Consider the following 17,893-nt stretch of genomic DNA (forward strand, 5'->3'; position numbering starts at 1 on the left):
TGATCCTCCATCACTTCCCCAGTGATCAGGGTGGATTTTTTTTAAGTAATTGTATTTTTCAATGCTAGGTTATATCTGCCTGCCTCCATAAATTTTCAACCATTTTTAATCACTCAAAGGCTGATAACCATCAAACACTGTTAATTTCCAACAAATTATCTAATCCAGATGGTTGAACAATCTGGATAAACACTAGACCCAATAGGATCATAAAATAAATAAGCATGAAACGGTTTAAGATTTCAGCTCTCGGCTCACCTAACCTAGGACCTCTGCAAGCTTCCCATCTTTCCAAACAGGAAAATGTAAATATGGTAATATGTAGCACGTGTTTGCAACAGGATCAACTTTCTGCTAGTTTGCATGGCAAAAGCCCACACACGTAACTGCCTCAAGGGAGATAAACTTCATTTAGACTAATATGTTAATCATGAACCAGGCCTAGTCTCATTTTCCTGCTCTCTAACCAGTACGCAAAGATTATGAATAAACAACAGGATATATGGTTGTGATTCAGTAGAATTTGTTAGATTGTTTCTGCATTGCAAGCAATATGACAATAAGTGCCAAAATTGGAATATAGGAAAAGGGTAAAGTAAAATCTAAAAAAAAAAAATGCAATTGAGAAATAACATTACAATTTATACAAGATTAATTTTACTTCTAATTTATTTTAAATTATAACTCCAAATGTCTGCTTATAGATAAGATGGATGAATTTGCAGAATCGGAACAGCATTCTTGAGATTATTATTACTACTATGTGGAGAGATGTTGTTTTATTTATAACCAACAGCCAAAATAAGATAACCATTCTTTTGTGTCCAGACTTCTTTATTTCTTTAAGTAAAACATGCATGAGAAGGATCTACATGTTATGTCAAGCTAACTCATGATCTATGGTTAGTGTTTGAATTCATTACATTTTTCATACATTTTTCAGCACCCTGATTGTTGTCCTTTAAGTATCTCCTTTCATCTGAAAGTGTAACATGGCAGTTATTTAGAACAGCTAATTTTTTTCAGATGGACAAGTAACATCTTTAAAATGCAATTTTCTGCAGCTCCATGGTAATAAAAATGCTGTGTAACCATGAACCAAAAAGCTGACCAGAAGGAATATCAATGTTTTCAAATGCTAAAAAATTATTCTGAGTGACTTTTGGATGCCTTTTATTGACTTGAAAGCAAAGTAAGAAACATTCCTGAAAAAATACGTGTGTGTACAGTGCATACAGTACACAGTTGCAAACAGTGCATGATGATTCAGAAAAAAAAACTGTATCAAGGACACTCCCAAAAAAAATAGGATTGCAACCTGAAATGACATAAGTAACCAGGGTAGAAAGGATTTGAGAAATATATATTGGAATGATAAAAATAATAGATGAACATTTCTATACTTTACTTCTTTGGGAGAAAATGTATCACTGTAAAACCTAATTGTTTGATTTATAAAATTAAACATACAAAAACATTTCTTTTTCCTTTTGAATTCCCAGTACTAAAGGCAAGACCGGGGAGGATAGACTAGATAGATAGCTTGATAGATAAATAGCAATAGCAAAATTTGCTTAGCACTCGGTTCCTGGGCAGGGAAAAATATATTTAAATAGAAAAATGTACTCCTTGAGTTATATATCTTATTTTATCCTGCCTATCTCCTGATATAGGGAACTCAAGGCAGCTAACAGCAAACACGGCACGATACAATTAAAAACAGAGCAAATGCATTGAGATATGAATATAAAATTTAAAAAAATTAAATATTTTGTGTCATGGAGCATAAAAATATTAAAGTACAATTAAAACTTCATTTTGAAATTACACAAACACCACCCCCGCCCTCCTGAAAATCTGATTCACATCAACTACAGCAACCTATTTTTGTAGCAGTTAACGGTTTATATACTAAAAGGCCTCCAGGAACACACGCACAAATATTACTTTGTCTAGGAGTGCTCTTCCATGTGGGAAGCAGCTACAGGAACGAGCCATTGGCAGGTTTTTCATTTGCTAAAATACTATTTTCAAAAAACATCTTTCAGATTTCCTTGCAACAGAGGATGGCAGTTTTGGAAATGGTGTACTTTCAAATAGTTTCTGAATTATTAGCTACCCTAAGGCAAACTATCAGGGGGTTTTCTTGGCAAGATCTATTCAGTGAGGGTTTGCCACTTTAACATGCTGCAATAAGATATCTGCATCCCAGGTTCCAGCCATTTAAAATATATATCCAGAAAATATCTCTAATCTACCCTTTGGCAATTATCCTAACGATCATGGATTTTTAAAAGACAGGTAGTTAAGGAACAGCTGTTGTGCAAGTGGATGGAAAGAAGTTTTTCCACCTTCATAGTACAACCAAGGACCATCCAGTGAAATAGTTTTTTGCATAATGTGAACTTAATGGAATTTTCAGTCTTAAAACTATCAAGAGGAGTTAAGATACATTTAAAGAGAAGGCTAACAATGGCTACTTGTCATGGTGTTGACTTTTAGTATCAAAGGCCAATATGCCTCTGTCTCCTGATTCTCAAAACCTCAAATGGGAAAGTGATGTTTCACTGTGAGATTCCATAATTATCCATTTATTTGGCCATGGTGAGAATAGGATGATGAGCTACAGATTCTGCAGGGGTTTTCTTACATTTTTATGGTCTTAGCTCATCTTATTTTCTTAGCTCATCCCCAAAAAGCAAAGAGATGTGATATTTTAGATATTTCTCTTCTTCACAGATTTGATGCATGTCCATTTTGAAATCCTAAAGCTACAAGGGCATGAGGAGGACATCTGATCAGTACTGGGATATGGGGTAAAGCCTTAGGCTCCAGGCCTCATCCCATAGTGCTTAGTTCATCACAGAAGCTTTAGATATTTCATTTATGTTTTAAAAAACAACCATATAGTTGTTTATTGTGTGAATATGCAGCATCTCATTTGGCTAAAATATAGGGCCAAGCTGCATGATTCACATTTTTTAAAAACTGGGCTAAAATTAGCCACTGACTGATTTAAACAAAAAATCAGGAATAAAGAAAAATATATTTTAAAATGCAGAATATACTAATCAAATTGTTATTTCTTGTAAAAAAAATGTTCCTGAATGTGCCATTTATAGTACAGGCAGCCCTCGAGTTACAAACATACGACTTAAAAAGGACTCATAGTTGAGAATGGCGGTGAGACAACAGAAACTGAGAGAAATCTACCCCTCGGAAGGGAAATTCACTCCTGAAAGAGTTATCAAGGAGAAAAGGTGTCTCAACTAAAGCTTTATCACCAGTCCTTGTTTCCACATTCTTTTTCAAAATCCAATTATCACAGGGACAGAAAGTGAGGTGAAATCTTTTGAACAGGGACACAGACAGCAAAGCAAACACCACAGGGGTGTTTACCCTTCCCTATACTATCCAAAGCTCTATGTGTGTGTGTATTTGGCTGGAATTACACTTTAAAATACAACTTCTGACTTACAAACAAATCCAATTTAAGAACAAACCTACAGAGCCTATCCTGTTCATAACCTGAAGACTGCCTTTATCCAACTTCCGATCAGCAGGCCTTGACATACGACCTCATCAGATGGATGGTTTCCCCTGTCTTGGCATGCTGTGAGTACACTGTGTTTTTTCTTGGGACACTGCAACTATTTACTCTTCAAATGCAAGTGGCCACTTTTTAAATATTTTTTTCTTTAAAAATTAATGAATAAACAAACTAGTGTGTAGTCTGGACCTTAAAAACTATTATTTTTTGGTGATTGAAACTCTGAAAGGACGGGATGAAAACCACACTTAGATGAAATTAAATAACTAATTGAAATTTCATTTCATCAAAGTGTAATTATTGAATTTTATATGTATGTTACTGCCATTGAAATATACATTACAAAAATTTAGTAATTGCTTGTCAAAAGTAACATGCATTTAATTACATGCATTATAACACTGCAAATTATTGAGTTGTGTAAATGAAAACATAAAAACAGTTTCACGCCTTTAAAAAAAATCCACGATTTTGCTTAAACTTTGGGGTCTCTTCTAGTTTTGTGATTCTGTTATAATGATGCTGATTGGATGGTGTTGACAAAATAGGCTAAGATCCATGAACCCTTCCCGGTTTGGGGCTTTCTAATGAGTTGTCTAGCAATCCCTATAATCTGGAACTAACATTGTCAATGGCCGTGCTGGCTGGGGATGGGTGTTGTAGTCCAACACATTTGGGGGCCCTTCCACAGAGCCATGTAACCTAGCATATCAAGGCAGAAAATTCCACAATATCAGCTTTGAACTGGGTTATCTGAGTCCATACTTACATATATTCCAGTTCAAAGCAGATAATGGAGGATTTTATTTGGCTGTGTGGAGGGGGCCTGGGAGTCACAAGCATGAGGGAAACTGGCTTAGGGTTTGGATGCATCTTACTATAGATTTAATGCATTTGAATCAAAGCTATTGAATCATGGATGATGTAGATTTATACAGTCTTTTATGCTCATGCCTCACCAAATTACAGATCCCTGGATTCCATAGCATTGAGCCAGGACAGTTAAAGTGGTGTCAAGCTGCATTAATTCTATAGAAATCTTTACATTTCTGTGGTAAATCAAATAGAAATTCTTCCATTCTTTTAAAGAAAAAAAATCCTACATTTAGTGGAATTACCTCACATATACCTTCTCATTTTTAAAAGGGGGGGGGTATAGTCCCTTAAGCCAAACAAATACAGAAGAGGAAACAACATTCTCCTAGAAAGGCATGTTGTCCATTTCCTTCTAGACATGTCAGCAACACAAATGTTTTTGTTATCCCATAAACAGCCTCAATCCCTCTTTCAGCAATTCCTGGTGGTCTCCAACCATCAACAAGCATAAAAAACATTTTCCCCCAAATGTTTGCCTTAACCACTTTCTTTGCAGTGTGAAGAAATAAACCACCTTCCCCCTTGGATTGCCCTTTCCCTACCAAAAGGGTTTTCCCCTCCTTACAGACATACAATTGCAATTACAACTATTCTCATGTAACTTTCTTCCTCCCTCTCCCTCTTTGCCCCCCTCCTCTTGTATAATCTCCATTTCCCTTCAACGTGTGCTATTTGGTTTGGGAATTATGTCTATTTACTCTGAGTGGAAGTTGTACAAAGGTTGTGTTTATGGGAGAAAATTATATCACTGACAAACCCTGATTGGCATGTGGACCTTGCAAGGCAAAAAAAAGGCAGAGGGTGTTTTCATCAACTTGGAATAACACAATGATTGTGTTTTGAGCAGAACTAAGTGTTCACATACCCTAGTGCTTTCGGATGGTTGTTTATATAAGGCACAGCTTCCCAGATCCAAAAAAGAATGAGACCGAACACTTAAAACAAGAAGCAGGAACAACATTAACCATTATGTGTAGGCAGGATTTCCCTTTTGTGGAAGAAAAGCTAGCCCCTAGTTTTTTTATAGAAATTATTAAAGCCTTTGCATATCGGTGGGAGAGAAATGTGAAATGCGGCTTGCCATTGCCAAAGATGAGTCAGCAGATTTTATTAGAAAGAGGAATTAGGCAGTCATCTTTAATACCCTAGAGAATATTTTAAATATGAAATGAAAGGGAACCTCATGAAAGTGGAATGGTTTCCTTAAAGCAAAAGATGGTGAGTATATACAGTAATACGAATTTCTTTGATTCTAAGATCCACCCCACCCCACTCTCCATATAAATGTCTCTAAAAAGGGGTGTGCATCTTAGCATCCTGGGTGCTTTTTAATAGTTATAAATAGACCTGTTTTTTTTTCTGTTCCCAGTTCCGAAATTAGTGTGCATCTTGCAATCAGTGGTTTCTTAGATTCAATGAAATCATATATTTTATTCTTGTCCAAAAGATTACTAACACAATCTTGAAACTCTTAATTCCTCGGCTTTAGGTATTTCTGAGAAAGATAATTGAAAGTAAGCAATTTTATATTACAAACAAAACAGGTGCATCTAAATAAGTGACTCACAACTACTTTATCTCAATTGTGAATTTAAATCTTGAATATATATATTTGCTTACACACACCCACACACACCTATTTAGAAGGGAAATTTAATACAATGCATATAGGATTTTGGAGGGGCTATTTTTAATATAGGGAAAATCAATTATCTTTAGAGACCTCTAGAATTGGCAGAACAACTTTGGGTGATATTGGATATAAAGGGAACAGAAATTGTGAGAGACGTCTAGTTCTGTCAAATGCTTGATCGTTGTAATGTACGAAACAGAAACCTGTTCATTTCCTCCCACAGTGCGATAAACTGTGTCCATGTTTGAAATTTGTTGTGCACTTCTTTCATTTAGTCTTTCCATTTTCATATTTGCCTCTTGTATCTTTCTGTTTACAAGAGATAAGTATGTCACTAGCAAACAATGATTCCACAATAAAACTGGTTTTCTTCTCTTGAATTTTTTTTTAACTGCTTTTCTGGCAACCACCACCACAACACAAACATGAAATGGTCTTCTTTAAATTTACTCTCTTTTTTGTATCTGTTACTGAGCTGGAAAATGAATTTTTAAAAGTTTCATAAGTTCAAGACTGCTTTTACAAAAGTCAACAGTTTTATATTGTTTTAGATTTTGCTGTGCCGCTAATTGAGCCTGTCGTATATATGTATTATATATAGGGCATATTAAATTATATTTTAATAATGATCTGCTGTTTCCCACTTTATCTTGTATAGTTTGAAAAATATTCCAACCTCCTCTAATAGAGGAGGATAGGAGGCATTTATTAGTGCACCACTTTCTGAATTGTTTTATAATTGGAAACATTTTTGCCAAGAAATGTCCATGCATAAAACTCTGCTCCAGTTCAAACTCCTGACTCCCTGTTATTTTTAACTCTCCAGTCAAATGCTTTTATTAGATTGAAAACTTTCACTGTGTCTTTTTTTCTCCCCCTTTGCTTTTTTAAAATCTCAAGCAGTGTAATGTTCGACAATTATAAAACTGTCCCAGTGATTCTGAAGTCTGGCAAAATAATATACTTTTGGTGGGGGGGGGAGGTATGTCTGTGTATGTTGTCAATTAGTTTTGCTGTAAATACAGACCTCCATCCATCATCGGTCTCTGGGTGGCTATAACAGATCTAATTTGTTTCAGATGCCCTGTGCTTTTTGAGCTGTTCACCAACTCCACTGACCTGCTGAGAAGACCAAAAGCTACAGAAGAATGACTGACAAGGAAAACAAAGAAGGGGAGGAGAGAGAGAGAAAAAGACCTATCTGCCTAGTCTGGACCTGCTGCACGTAAGTGAGAAATAAAGGCCATTGCCGAGAGTCTTCCTCTCCTACCTCTCTCCTTTTCAGAAGCTTTCTTCTTCAGAAAGGATTTGAAAGGTGTAAGGCTCCCATTAGGGGAGGCTGTGACATGGTAATGGAAAACTCTCCTTCTCCGACCCATTCTCCCACCTCCCTCCCCGTGCTTTTACAAGCCTTACTTAAAACCTCCAGTTCCCTTGGAATTTTATGAATGCCTAAGAGCAGCCAAAATAAGCTCATAAAGGAAAAATGTTCGGGGGGGGGGAGAGAAAAAGGGGTCACAGACCTGTACAGCAAGTGCTAAGTGGGTACTGTTTGAATGAAGAAGGGTGGCAAACAATGCAGAGCCAGGGCCACAACGCAAGCAGCAACCAGAAGGGGAATTTGCATGTACTAAAGTGATCTCCCTGCACAGCCACATAAACACTGACCCACCCACAGCTTTGCAACTTTGGTAATGAAGCTTTACCACAGACTTGAATGAAGGCCATGCTTGCTTTCCAGTTTCTCCTGAACAAGAAGTAGATTAAAGATTACAGACCCAGAAACTGAACTTGTATAAAGCTATGGATTTCACATAGTCCATATCACAGCTTAACAAAAAAAGTTTTTTATTGGTGTCTTGGTTTTGAGGCCTGTTTCTGGGGTTATTTTCTGATTCAGAAAACTGCACCATCAGCTCTCGTTTCTTAGATAAGGTTATCATGGTTTCCTATGGCTGAGCGGATGAGAAATTGTATGTGACATATGACATATCTCAGACACTAGAATTGATAGGGGAAAACTGATGCCATTTTTGGAATCAGCAGATCAAATATACCCAGAAAGAGAGGTAACATTTGAGGCACCAAAATGTGTGTTGGCCATAACAAGTGGGATATGTCTAATACACCTCTTTCAGGTTTGGTACATACTAGCTTTGATATATAGAAGAGTCCTAGCTGATTCTTGAACTTGAGAAAATTTTAAAAAGCAGTCTACAACATTATTAAAGCACATACAACCCACAAACACACACACAATCTTAAATGCAGAATCAGCAAAAGCAAACATGAGTAGGCTATTGCTACAGTACTCTGCTGTTTTTTTTAAAATGTACATGCAGCTGGAAGACAATGTGGTTACATTCTCCTATCAGTCTAAACTAGGACAACCAGTAGTGAAGTATTATGAGAGTTTCAAACCACAAATTATAGGCAGCTTGTCCCTGGTATACATGTGTGTGCACACTTTTGGGTCAACTATCGACTTATTACGTCCCTATTAATTTCAGTGTTTTCTTAGGCAAGGAATACTCTGTTTCTTCTTCTGAAATATATTTATTGGTGGTCTCCTATCAAGGTACTAACAAAGGTTGACCCTGCATGGCTCCCAAGATCAAATGGGATCTGGTGCCTTTAATGTATGTCAGCAATCCCAGATTTACTTTTGTATGTTAAACAAGCCCATTACATACTGGATCTATATACTCTGTATCCCAGGATCTGATCCCAGATTATCTGCTTTGAACTTGATTATATGACTCATTACTGCCAGATTATCTGGGAAAAGCAAATAATCTGGAACCAGATCCTGAGATATAGGGACAGTGTAGATCCAGCCACACATTCACGTGTAGCCTTGCTAATGTTGTAAAGAAGTGGCAAATTTTATGGACTGAAGAGAGAAGAATCATACCCAGTTGCCTCCCAATGATAAGGAAATGTGGAGAATATTCTGAAACCACTCTGGAGATCAGCACTGGGGTGGGTGGGGCAATGGATTCTCCCCCCAAAACTATCCTCATCTTGAGGATGGGAGAATCTTCAGAAAATTCCCAAAACACCTCACCTATGGTGACAGACAATGGATCTCTCACCCACCCCACCATCTCCTGAAGATGACAGTCTTTGGAGCAAACCAAAGATACCACAACCCATGATTTGGCCGCTTTCAAATCATTCTCTGGGCTCCTCATTCTTGGAAAGTAGCATTATGGCTGAGGAGTGTTCAAAGTTTTTTCACATTCATGACAGGGAGGACTGGGCCCCTAATCTCCACGAATGTAGAAGACAGTAATATTCATGTTTATATATAAGACCTTTAGTTAAAAAAAATCCCCCCAACTTGAGTCAAAATATCCATATGTCAATTTAAGTACAATACTTTAGCAGGAAACATCTCTGAGTTGAGAGATGAAAGGTGTGAGCTTAATGCATCCCACAAGAACCTTAAAGAAGCACTGATCCCTCTATTTTCTCTTCTGTGGTGCCATTTCTGACCTTTTTGAATGCCTGGGCAGTCAAAATGGAAGTAGCAAAGGGAAGCTGCCTCCCTGAAGTAGTAGTGCTGGCATTGTTCACACTCCATGGAATGCCCCTCAACTTATCAATGAGTCAGCTTATCCATAGGTCCACTTATCCATAGGTCAAAATCCAAACCTTTGGCCCCAAACCTGCCCTCAACTTATAAATGGAGTCAAACTTATATACATGCAAATAGACATGGTAATAACTTTGATGAAGCATTGGAGTAAATTAATGTTGATCAGAATGCATCGGATTGTGGGACCAGGATGAGATTCTGTTGTTAAAAATTTAGGGGTCTTATTTATTGTGAATTGACTTCTGAGTTTCATTTTACCTAGACTACCAGCTAATCAATGGGATAATTAATTCACTATGATGCAGACAGACAAAGCCAGGGGCATTTTAAAAATGGTTCAAGAAGCTTTAAACATTAAAAAAAGCAAAAAGAGAAACGAACATGTAACAAGCTCATGGAATTTACCCATGTTGTCCCTGCCAAATTATTTTACACTATACCTTAAGATCTCATTCCACTTTTTTGTCTACAGTGGAGTTAAAATGCATCAGTGGGTTTATGAAATAGCGTTGTATAGTCTCTTGTACTATATGTACTCTATATATATATATATATATATATATATATATATATATACACTAGCTGTGCCCAGCCACGCATTGCTGTGGCGAAGTATGGTGGTATGGGAAATAAAGTATTGAGGAATTGGTGGTAGTTAAGGTAAAGGGTCCCCTGGGCTGAGTGGGTTGCTAGGAGACCAAGTGAGCGGAGCTTAGCCTTCTAACTGGCAGCAATTGGATAAAAACAATTATTCCTCTCCCTCTAATTAGGACTTTATTTTTCTTTTCTTTTTGTTGTATCAACCTAGAGGCATGGATGAGGGGTTGTAATGTCAATTTTTGAGGTTGTGGGGTGTTTACTTTTGTTGTTTTGTCCGCTGCCGTGATGCCATCACATTATATATATATATATATATATATATATATATATATATATATATATCAGACAAGTAAATACTTTTCTATTCCAAATGGCATTTGATGAGTATGTACACAATGCACTGGATATTGCTAAATGGTGTATATGTGTTTTTAATTATATATGTTTTAATCTTTTTAAAAATTATTTTAAAATTATTTAATCATGTTTCAATTTCTGTATCTTGTGGGTTTTTTAACAATGTCTTTTATTTTCAACCACTTTGAGTCCCAACTGCAGTATATTCTCAATTCGCTTCTGACATGATAAAAGAAGTTCCAATTTGGGGCAACAACAGCAATAATAATAGCAGCAGCAATGCTTCAAAAATTAAAAATCAGAGAAGTTTTTTAATTGTCTTCAAACTACCTTAGAAACTCACACCCTGTTTCTGTTCATTAAAAAAAAAAAACATTTGAAAGAGCCCAAATGCAAATTCAAGATACTGCTACAAAAGAATGGAACAAGTAGACACAGAATTGACAACAACCAGAAACACCCATAGAGACTTGTTTCAAGAACACACAACTCTTTAGAAGAGCCCATAGCAAAGGTATTTCAGGAGCTACACGAATCACCCATTTTCTGTGGCAGGGATAAGACTCATGTGACCCGAAGATGTCACTATGCTAGAACTCCCAGTATCCTAGCCAATGGTGAGGACTGCTGAGAGCCACAAGCAAAGCATGGGGTTTCCTCATGCACACATTGTCTCCTCATCTGTTTGAACTTTGTCATCAGGATCAGTTGAGCCTGTGAGAATTATAAAGCTACCCAGACCCATGGGAGTATGTCTCTGGCTTGAACATATTCTCAAGGGAAGTCTTATTTCTATGCGCAACCATTAGTAATATTGCATGTCTACCAATCCCATCATACAGTTTATTGGGGTCAGGGGGCTTTATTATTTTTGCTTTGATGGTGGGGTGCTTTCATACATGTATTTCTTATTACCTTTTCTACCTCACCTTTTCTCCAAATTTAATAGCAGCATACATGGCTCTTTCTCTCTCATCTTAGATAGCAAAGCCGTGAGAGGGAATTTGAACTCAAATCTTTCCCATTCTATCCAACAGTCTGATCACCGTACACACTGGCAGATATTATTTCTGTTGTGACATTAGATGTATACATAACATTTTAGTGCACATACCAGGCATCTTTCTAAACCAAACTTTAAATGTGCTGTTTGTAAATGATTCCCTTGTGCCACTTTATAATAGCCTGGGTAATGGCTGGACCACTAATGCTTTCCTACTGGAAAAAACTGCTTACGACACAGTCCTAAACCCCTTTTCAAAATACCTCTAGCCGATTAGCATTTATCGTGGGAGGCAAAGTGAAAAATATGATCCCCTACTCCAATGCCACATGTTTAGTTTTCATCATGTTCGGGAGGGAATGACATTTACCCGAAGCCATATGGAGAGCTTCGGCAAACACACATCCTGTACTGTGGGGCATTCTTCAAGGGGGGAATACAATCCAAGCAATTTATTGCAGTCACATAAGTAGCCCCTTTTCTTCAACACATTATTCTGTCAACGTTGTATTTTTGTTGGAAAAACATCTACAGCAGTTATCATTTCTTTTACTGAAAAGAAATCTACTGCAGGTGCTTTAGAGTTCATCCATGGGATATGAGAAGTTTGAACGTCCCCTAGAAAGGGAAATTTATGTCAGTAATGACTAATTGATTTGCTTGCTTTTTAATTCCCAAACTTTGGGTTGCTGGCTTAAAAATCCTACACACTGCTCCTGGAACTAAAAAGAATTTACATTTTTATGGGGTTATGTTACACCTCCTTATTGTATTGTACAATAATTTTCTTTCCCTTGTCTTTTTATATTTATTATTATTATTATTATTATTATTATTATTATTATTATTATTATTATTATTATTATTATTAGCAGTAGTAGTAGTAGTTGACAATCAGTGGGCTATAAATGAAATGTGGATGTGGGAAAAATTAACAAAAAAACCCTGTATTTAAAAGTGGATACCAATAAATACTTTCCTATTTCAGGTGGAGCAAACACAACATATATGTGACTTGTGCATTATATATATTTTGAAGGCATATGGGTTTCCCTTCAGAACTATCAAATCACCCTTTAAAAACCTTTTACTATCAGACATACTTATATTTGAGACATGCTAAACGTTGCATTAAATCTACAAAAGTATTTGTTGTTATTGTTTTTTGTTCTTTCTAATAAAACTGATAGCTCCTCTTCATTCTCTAAATAAAGAGCAACCTGGGAGTAATGTGATTTTGATCAGGTCCACAGCATTAAGTAGAAATGGAGGTTAAATCTTCCTTATGTGCTGTAGTTCCAATTCTAATAACTCACCACCACCATTTGTTTTAATCAAACAACACACATTAAATGTGGTTGTAGGACAAACTAATTCACAGTACAAGTGTGATCATAATGGTTGTGAGGTCAGCAGGCCAAAATTCAAATCCCACGTTCATAAATGTATAGTGATATCAGATTTATGATTATTTTGCTCTGAGTTCTTCACTTTTTTTCATTATATTATCATGGTTCAGTTTTACAGTCAGCCAGATGTTCCTAACTGGAATTTCGAACCATCAGTGATCTATCTTTCCAAACACAGAAATCAGTTAGGAATTGTCAGGTAATCTGGCAAGTTCCAAATAGTGTCACTGTTCACTTTTTTTAATCAAACTGCTACCCTATAACAATTCTATTCAGATGTTTTGCCTATTTGTTTGGAATTATTGTCAGACAAGGCAACATCCCAGAAGCCTAATTGTTCGGTTCTCCTATTGACAATGAATCTTCATTTATTTAAATTATTTATATGTTCCATAAGCATATATACCTTGATCCTCTTCAAACTTATATACATTATAATATACATTATACTTAAATACATTATAAGATTTAAATACATTTCTGTTCTACATAGAAGACATTGAACAATAAAAAAAGAAAAAGATCATAAAATACAAGTTCATAGCTACAAACTGACACTTGTCTGTAACTTAAAAGTAGCTTTAAACATGTTATGGAGCAAATGCTCCACAATAAATGTATTATGTCCCAAGACAGTCAGCCATTTTTGTTCCAAGATGCTAACCTGGTTAGTCTGCTGGCATTGGTTCTTGCTCAGTAGTGGAAGTGGTGATGCTCCCAAACTCTAAAGCTCCCTATAACTTCTCCAATCTCTTCAAATGGGGCTAAAATTGGCAGGATGCACCAGTTTAGCCCAGGTCACCCACAGAGCCTGCTGGCTCCCATCAGATGATGCCGACATGGCTCAGTGGGTGAAGGAAGATGAAGCTGATGCATACCACCATGACAGCAACACAGAAGGGCTCCATGTTGCCTTTGGCATCCATGGAGGGAAGCCGTGGGCTCCATGCACTCTACGCTTCCCCCCCCCCCCATCTGATTGCCCTCAGCTTGAGCCGGGTGATGCAGGGCAAGTGCAGCACCTCCAGTGGCCATGTGACAAGGTCGAAACTTCCCATAATGCTGTTAATAACCAGGAAGTAAGCTCTAAATCAGTGGTTCTTAACCTGTAGGTTCCCAGATGTTTTGGCCTTCAACTCCCAGAAATCCTAACAGCTGCTAAACTGGCTGGGATTTCTGGGAGTTGTAGGCCAAAACACCTGGGGACCCACAGTTGTGAACCACTGCTCTAAATAAATGCTTTACAAAGTTGTGCCCCTTGATACACAACCAACCTGTTGCTGATCTGCAACAGGTATCCAGGAAAGAAAGGAAGGAAAGGAAAGGAAATAATTGTAGTTAATGGGCACAAACGTAGTGCTAGTCCTTAGCATATAAGGGGGGAAAGCCTCCCGTGTAGTCTAAGAAACATTGCTCTAAACCATGAAACCAAGATTTAACCACATATTGTGAAATAGGCACACTAACATTTTACAAGATGTTTTGAACAATATTCAAAAGATAATGGAATTTAACCGCTGAATAACCAGGCATGGGATTCTCCTGTTAGAATGTCATACTTTTTATAGGAGCCTTCACAAACCTGGCATCCTACAAATATATTGAACTGCAACTGCCATCATCCCTAGCCATTATGATTATTTATCACAAGCCAATGCTGTGGGGTTCTCTCATCACTTCAACATTTATGCTTATAACAGCACTGGTCTGTTTGAGAAAGCATGCATCCTTCCCTCTACTGGGACAAAGGTGTTTGTGATAGAATCATGTTAAGCTAGCTTTTTGTTCTCAAGTGAACATCACCCTTTTTACCAATATGTTCCTATTTAGGTTTCATAACAAATAAATCAAGAGAATCCTCCTCCTGGTAATTTAATGGCCAGACAAGACAGCAACAAGGGAATCACTGTAAATTACAAAGAGGAGGAGGAAAAGAGTGATTTGGTAACACAAGGTCTCCATATGTCTCCATACACGTCCACACAGACTCCTGTGTGTAATTTATAGATACCCCCATGGAACAAGGGACTTGTCTTTAAAAGATGAACACATGCTGTAAAGGTTACAGAATGGGTGGCTCCCAGTTTCCTCATGGAGTCCTTTTCTCATGGTCTTCTGGGAAATGACTTGTTTCCCAAAAAGAATCAATTATCGTTTACAAGGCCCACTGCCACTGAACCTTGCAATATTAATCCTCATTCACCATCTACAAAGTGATTTTGTTCCAGCCTCAAGAGCTTTGAGGAGTTACACTTTTATACATATTAAGATACTGTTCTGGAAGCAATTTTCTCAAGAGATTCAGCAGGGTTAGACCTGGGAAAATGAGCATCACGTTTTAGTCATGGTGGAAGTTGAAATGTGTTGTTTGCCAATTATTCCTAAACACTTTTACTGGGAAGACAATTGTGCTGACTTTCTAGTAAAACTTTTTCAAGTATCCCCCCTCCCTCCTCATATGCCTAAAACTTTGTCAGAAACAAAATCTCATTTGACTCCCCACCTTTTAAAGGAATTTGCCCTATGCCCTAGCTTGTATTTTCCCATGGCATTCATGCATATTTATTTACAGCTCAATCAATACTTCATGGGAATACATGGATTTGAACAGATTCCCTGATTCTAAGTTTTGGAAATATATTTAACTGAGACCAATGGGCTTCATCTTCATTTAAGACTGGAAACTGAAGCAGAAGAAAATGTTTAAAGATATCTAAACCATCTAGAGTTTTTTGAACATAACTTCAGGATAATCAGTGACCACAGTCCAGGGATGACCATATACCTATCTTCTTTCTTCACTGATGAAAAGTTCTGCTAGGTAGATCCTCAAGTCATGAAAACAAGATGTAATTACATCTTACAAAATGAACATAATGCTATTAAAATTGATGAAAAAAATGTCATCCAATATATTCCTGTTTATATAATCATATAATTGAAAGGGAACTTGGGATTATTGATCGATAGATCATGGAAAACAGGTGTGCAACAGCTAGGTAGAGGAAGCAAATTTCTTGTTTGAGATCACCGAGAAATAAATAAAAATAAGACACCTAATAGCATGACAACTTTATGTAAATCAATGGTACAACAACACTGGGAATATGGTGCACAGTTTAGATCATTGGATCTTAGAAATGATATTGCAGGGTTGAAAAAGAGGCAGATGTGGAAATAAGCAACTTCCTGAGAGTAGTTTTTAATGTTTTAAAATTTTATTATAAAAAGGTGAGTGGAGTGGACATGATAAGAAATATATATAATTGTGTGTTAGGTACCAGTTTTTCTCCCTCAGAGACTGCTAGACCCCAGATTTAAAACATATAAAAGAAAGTAAATTGTGGAATTTACTACCACAAGATCAAGTGAAATGACATTTTTAAGAGGGAGTCAGACAATTTCAGGGAGCAAAGACTATCAATTACAGAATTACCTCCAGTATCAGATCATTGTGTGTTACTTTTAGTATATTACCCTGTTTCCACAAAAATAAGACATCCCCTGAAAATAAGACCTAGTAGATGTTTTGCTGAATTGCTAAATATAAGGCCTCCCCCAAAAGTAAGACCTAGCAAAGTTTTTGTTTGGAAGCATGCCTGCCGAACAAAACACCAGAGCATGCAGGATCGGTAAATGTACGTACCATAGATTGATGTACATGGAAATAATGGTAGTAACAAGAAATTCTTGATAGGATTTCACAGTGTGTCTGGTTATGCTGGTTTGGGATAACAAATACTAAATGTTCATTTTTTTTGTTCAACAATAAATGTGAATTCTTCTTAATGGAAAAATAAGACATCCCTGAAAATAAGACCTAGCACATCTTCGGGAGCAAATATTAATATAAGACACTGTCTTACTTTCAGGGAAACACAGTCTCACTTAATAGTCATTGCTAGGGAGCATTGGAAGGAATGTTGCCCTGATATTCTGCTTGTGAGCTTTCCATTGGAGCTTTAGTACTTAGTACTTAGGCGATCCCTCGTAGTTCGAGGATGATGCTCCTCCGTCTTCGCTATCTTGGGGATGGATCCGTAGATGGCTGAAGAAACCTATTCTTGATCTGCATGTTCTCCCGCAGTGAGGACATCGGTTTCCAGGTGGAAGGCGGTCTCGGTCAGGGTTGGCTTGATGGGCCTTCCTCTTAGCACGTTTCTCCCTTAAGCCCTCCATTCGTGCCTCTTTGAACTCCGCAGCACTGCTGGTCACAGCTGACCTCCAACTGGAGCGCTCAAGGGCCAGGGCTTCCCAGTTCTCAGTGTCTATGCCACAGTTTTTAAGGTTGGCTTTAAACCCATCTTTAAATCTCTTTTCCTGCCCACCAACATTCCGTTTCCCATTCTTGAGTTGGGAGTAGAGTAGCTGCTTTGGGAGACAGTGATTGGGCATTCGGACAATGTGGCCAGTCCAGCGGAGTTGACGGCGTAGGAGCATCGCTTCAATGCTGGTGGTCTTTGCTTCTTCCAGCACGCTGACATTTGTCCGCCTGTCTTCCCAAGAGATTTGCAGGATTTTTCTGAGGCAACGCTGATGGAAATGCTCCAGGAGTTGGGTGTGATGTCTGTAGACCGTCCACGTTTTGCAGGCATAGAGCAGGGTTGGGAGGACAATGGCTTTATAAACAAGCACCTTGGTATCTCTATGGATGTCCCGGTCATCAAACACTCTCTGCTTCATTCGGAAAAATGCTACACTCACAGAGCACAGGTGGTGTCATATTTCAGTGTCAATGTTGACTTTTGTGGAGAGGTGGCTGCCAAGGTAGCGGAAATGGTCAGCATTTTCTAATGTTACACCATTAAGTTGTATTCCTGGCATTGCAGAGGGATTAGATGGTGCCTGTTGGAAGAGCACTTTG

The 17,893-nt window shown here is 37.5% G+C and overlaps 1 long non-coding RNA gene across 5 annotated transcripts in view; it reads left to right on the forward strand.

Moving 5' to 3' along the window:
- The window catches only part of LOC134298377 (uncharacterized), a 165,673-nt gene that overhangs the window by 83,712 nt on the left and 64,068 nt on the right, over positions 1–17,893 (forward strand). For 4 of the 5 annotated variants that reach the window (XR_010005417.1, XR_010005416.1, XR_010005420.1 and 1 more), the window contains one exon: positions 7,139–7,284. This is a non-coding gene — a long non-coding RNA (uncharacterized LOC134298377). Of the gene's footprint in view, positions 1–3,118; positions 3,616–7,138; positions 7,285–17,893 lie in introns of those variants that run through there. The other variant, XR_010005419.1, reaches the window with a different exon arrangement.

This window comes from Anolis carolinensis, chromosome 4 (genome assembly GCF_035594765.1).
Source record: "Anolis carolinensis isolate JA03-04 chromosome 4, rAnoCar3.1.pri, whole genome shotgun sequence".
Lineage (NCBI taxonomy): Eukaryota > Metazoa > Chordata > Lepidosauria > Squamata > Dactyloidae > Anolis > Anolis carolinensis.